A 5,379-nucleotide genomic window follows, 5' to 3' on the forward strand; every position below is an offset into this window, starting at 1 on the left:
ACACTGTTTCTTAAAATTGTGGCAGCAATGTGACTACCGATTCAATAAGCAAGTCAACTGACAATTACCAGTATATTGGCATTTGACTTTCCTGAATTACTCAATTTGACATATCTATTCCATTCTCCATAGGCAATAAAGTGAAAAAGTTATATCTAAGTGAAACGAAAATGGAAACAAAATCCCCATATTGACAATTCCTTCTTACTTACCTGTACTCATGCGGTCTGCTTTGGAGTGCTACTTTCCCTAACCATCTGCTCCCCCAGTTATCAATTAAATCTGCTTAAGTAAGCAGAATTTCCAGACTAAGAAGGAACAAATGCAAAAACTTTCCAGATCAAAGATGCACAGAAAACACTCCACAAGGGGCTCACTCTTGGCAAATATAATTGATTACATTGTACAATAAAATACTGCATCAGATTAATATAACATTTGAGGATAGAAATAAACTTGTTCCAAGAGTTCAACATGTTCAATTAACACTGTAATTGGGCAGTTTTAGAATGATTAGTGTGTGTGTGTGTGTGTGTTTAGATGTGCTGTTATGCACTTTTGCTTTTATCATGGTATTCCACAGTAATAGTTTAAGAGCACCAGAGTACTTTAACACTGTGTAAAGGATTGTGCCAGATTTATTTTGCTATTTTGAAGCAACATTTTTATTAAATGTATTATAACAAACGAAACCATGTATATGAACATCCTACAGAAGTTATAGAAGTATAAGTGAAGAATTTTTCCAGTTTTTGGTTTTATACTTCACGTTCAAACTTAATGAAATTGAAAAACCACACTGATTTTGTAATTTTTCCATCACTCTTTATTTATTTTAACATGCATAGCAACTATTCAAAATCCCTGGAGGAGATAGTCTATTGCCAAACAAAATAGCTAACCTGCTTATGTAACACTATAATATCACAATTAAGAATGTGTCCTTCACAGCCCAAAAGAGCATTTGGACTATGACTAGATTGTGAGTCAGCAGAGACTCTGCTACATTTTCTCTTAGTCTCTCAGCAGTGAAAGATTAGTGGATCAAATGATTACTGTTGTGAACTAGTGTGACAGGGAAGGAGGGAGGTGTTCTGGTGGATAAGTGGTAAAAGGATTTTTAGAGTTAGAAGTATCAACAAAGTGATGGAGTACAGTTTCAAACAAAATCTGGAGGGGATGATCTGGGGGGGATTAAGTTAATCACTGTTGGTTTGTATTAGTTGAAATCTTACCAAAGCACGTCACCTTTATTGAGATTTAGGCACCCACGGCTTAAGGAGAAAATCCCCTATTGCAATATCATAAATAATAATAATAATAATAAAGGAAACAGAAAATGCAGGCAGAAGTTCTGGTGACAACATATTAGGAAAGATAAATAGTTTTGCCAGAGGAAATTGAGTTATTCTATTTAAGGACATTGAAATACTTTTCAGTTCAGCTTGACATGCAAAACAGGATATGCGTGCTATTTGCAAAACCCTACTGATCAATATACTTTTCCTAGTGCATACATTCTTCCATACACTTCCTGGTGGGTTTGTACTTGTATAACAAGTGGAGCTGTGTATTGGGTGTAGCTTCACATTTTGTTTTTGACTAGGGCTGGGATTTTATCAGGGCAAATAAACTCCATTCCATTGAAAGCTCATTCCCTTCTGAGTTTTTAAACAATCCTGTGAAATCCTACCCCACAATTCTCACACATGAATATAACATTAACTACTAAAATGGTCTGTAACCTTATAGTCATAAATATTAGATGTGGAGAGTTGGGCTTGGTTTGGGTTTAAATCTTGAACTTAACTGAAGGAGTTGTAACAGGACAGGAATGGGCGTATGGTTCTTTTTAGGTTGTCTATTTTTTTACAGTGTTTTGACTCATTAAAATGTTGCAGTGGAATTAATTTTAGGCATCAAAATAGGGTAACATTTTGTTTTGGGCTAAGGTTAGGGTTGGATTCTTCAATTAACTTACATTTCCATTAGGATTATCGTGATATATCCACTGCTTAAATTTAGACCCATACAGTTTCATATTGGGTATCGTTTCACATTTTGGTGTTGGCTATGGTTGTAGTTTCAGCAATTCTTAGGACTTTTAACTTACTTTTATCTTAGAAAAGCAATACATTAGTGTACAGTGTGAAGTCTTTCTGATTGGCAGTACAATTGGCAGTGTAATTTGCTTTTATTGTGTTTCCAAGTCATTATCAGTGTATACATTTGTTTAAATCTGAAATGAGAAAATAATCTATTTGCAATTATTGTGACCATTATAATGTTTAACCAGCAATACAGATTAAGGTTGGAATATTCTAACTGGATGGTCTAATTACTTATAAACTATTATTTCACTCAGTATAATACAGTATATCTTAAACTATTGAGTGAATAAACTGGTCCATATTTTCTTCCCTAAATATTATTAATTTAATCTCCTACTCTTAACATTATAGACATAAACATAAGATTTTGTTTTAGTTTACGGTGTCCATTTTAGGACATCCTCATGCATCAGTCGTCCTCAAGTCCAGTATCAAGCATCACCCACTCAAGTCTCCAGTATCAGGATCATTACTCACCCCTCCCTCAGTCAATTGTCATTGCTCCTCCTCATGCCTCCTCCTCAGCCTTAGTGCTCCAACATTGCGTCTCCTCCTCGGGCATCATGCATCACGTCTCACTGCTGTTTTTTATTTTCTTTGTTTGTTTGTTATTATGTTATGAAATCACGCATCACCCGCTGATCCAATCAATCTTCACTTAAATATGGAGCGGGTCTTAGACTGTATCCAAGACTGTATCCTTTAAAGACAAATAGTAATTGCTCATTTAACAGAAATAATGTTATGTCAACATATGTATATGTGTATATCTCCACCCCCCCCCCCTCCCTTTTGCACTACTTGGCTGCATTTTTATTATTTTTTTCTTTACACAATAACACCAACAAATGTTATTTACTTTCAATATACCTATATTTATAGGGTTGCCACCTGGATTTAGTGAACGCAGTTTAAATTATATTTAAAATAATTGTCATCCAGTTGCAATAATAATAGATAGGGGAAAAAGTTTGTTTAACCATCAGTACTGATAACACTTTCAATATAAAATACAGCAATACATAACAGTAAAGGTATGCAAATTCCTAGGATAAATGAGCACTTACTGGAAATCCAAGACTATCTTTGAAAGACAAATAGTAACTGTGCAAAGAAAAAATAAATAAAAACGCAGCCACATAGTAGAATATTTTTTTCAAGACTTCGGGTAAATTTCTAAAAGGAAAAACAAATGTCTTCTGTCAGCAAGAGCAGGATTCATTGAAACTGTCCTTATTTGTGATAATTAAATTCCTGTGTGTGATCAGGGTGACTTATAATTCAGGAATATTTTCAAAGCTTTGCAGCAGGGCATCATGCAAGCATAAGCAATGATACATAAAAATTAAATCATTTATGATACTCTTTGAGGTTCAATAATGCTGACATTGAATCACACCAGTGGACAATACAAAACTCCTGGCATACTAGTCAAATTGCAATAAGTGTCCAAACTGTGTCTTTCTCAATTTATTGATAAAAGTTTTTTTGTCTTTTGTTTTTATATTCATGTGTTAGCACCTGTGCTCATTTATGTTGCAAGGTTTGCATTTTGGTTTTCAAAGAGATCAAAACAAAGGGTGTAAGGTTTTGTGACCTTTAAAGCCATAACACCTACCTATTCATCATCCCGGTAATGCATTGTCTAACCAAGGTGGGACATGCTCAGAATATTAGGCTGGAGTCACCCTGGAGCATCACGTGTAGTGTCGGTAGGTGGTTATTCATCAATTATATTAAAAGTTTAGGAAGACTGGCAAATCACAACCACATTCATATTTGCAGTCTCACTTTTCACCCTCTCACATAATTCCCTTTTTGGTATGCTGTATCATCTGATAACACTTGTTCAGACATACATTTCTCTGGATGAATCTTACTGATGGATGATGCATCTTCCACTGACATGGCATGCCAGCTAGGCTGATGGTATGAGATCCTAAGACAGAGGATTTGGTACCCTTCAATTTTGTTGACAGGAAGGAAGTAAAAAGTAGTTATTTTTTTCTCTTTTCACTCTTTTTTAAGTTAATGGTATGTCACTGTATTCCAAATATATTTTACAATGGGATCTTGTTTAGACATGTTCAACTTTTTGAAAAGTTTATAAGTCCTCCGAAAATGCTTGACATTGAAAGTGCTTCAAAATCAGTCCTCTGTCTGTAGGTTGTAATGCAATTTATAACAATTAAGCTTCCCTGTTTTACTTTCTGTATTACTCTTCAGTTGCCCTGTAACAGTTCTCTATTGTTACTGACTGAAGTGCTTTAAAATGGTGCTCACCACCAAAGGACTCCTTATAAAATACAGGATTGATTAACATGACAATATACCTGAAATTAGAATCTGAAATTGGTTAACTCTGTTTTAAGTACCTGACAGAAAAAAAAATATATTTTTTACACTCTGGAGGTAAATTCCTCAAATCCATACCCAAAGTGAATTTGTTTCAAGCTGTGCCACTGCTAAATGTTTAAATTTTTTCTTGAGTTATACACAGAAGCCACCAAAGAACTCCTTGCCCACGAGAGGGGCTCCTCCGCAGCACTGACCCTGTTTCTCCTCCTCCCTGCAGTACCGTTTGAGGCCACCACAGGGTACCTACTTGGAGTGGTGACGTGGTCTGCCCCTCCTGACCAGGACCGGAGGGGGGTGGAGCAACTGTGGCCCTGCTCAGGTGTGCGGGATCCCAGTCACGTCCTGGATGCCAAATGTCGCTGCCACATCGTCAGGCTGTCCTCCTCTCCAAGCGGGGCCGGGGCTTCGGTGGATCCTTTCTTCCTCCTGGCCTTCAGCCCCCCTGTCTCCTCTGTCAGGCCAGTGACTGCTGAGGCACTTGTCCCATCGCTGGCCATGACAATTAGAGGACAGAGAGGGAGGCCCGTGGAGAGGCATCCCCGGGCCCCCTCCTCCTCCTCTTCCTCACCGTCGATCTCATCTCTGCCAAGACACCGGCATGGGGGTCTGAGCTCCTCAGACAGTGGGAGAGATTCTGCCATCCTGGCTCTCAACACCAGGATGGATCAGATCTCCGCATTACTTGCTGTGCAGGCTGGCCCGAACGTCCCCCTTCTTCGGCAGTGCCCATGGAGTCAGAGGGGAGACTGTACACTCTGCAGAGGAGAACAGTCAGCAGGCGATCTGGGGAGATGACATCATCTCCTTCAGCCCTCATGGAGGGTCTTGATGTGGAGGTGGATTTGAGAGAGGATGTGGCTTCCCCCCCTCCTTCCCCTACAGGTGAGGATCTCATTCCCGCTTCGGGGGG

Source organism: Amia ocellicauda, chromosome 10 (assembly GCF_036373705.1).
Source record: "Amia ocellicauda isolate fAmiCal2 chromosome 10, fAmiCal2.hap1, whole genome shotgun sequence".
In the NCBI taxonomy this organism is placed as follows: Eukaryota; Metazoa; Chordata; class Actinopteri; order Amiiformes; family Amiidae; genus Amia; species Amia ocellicauda.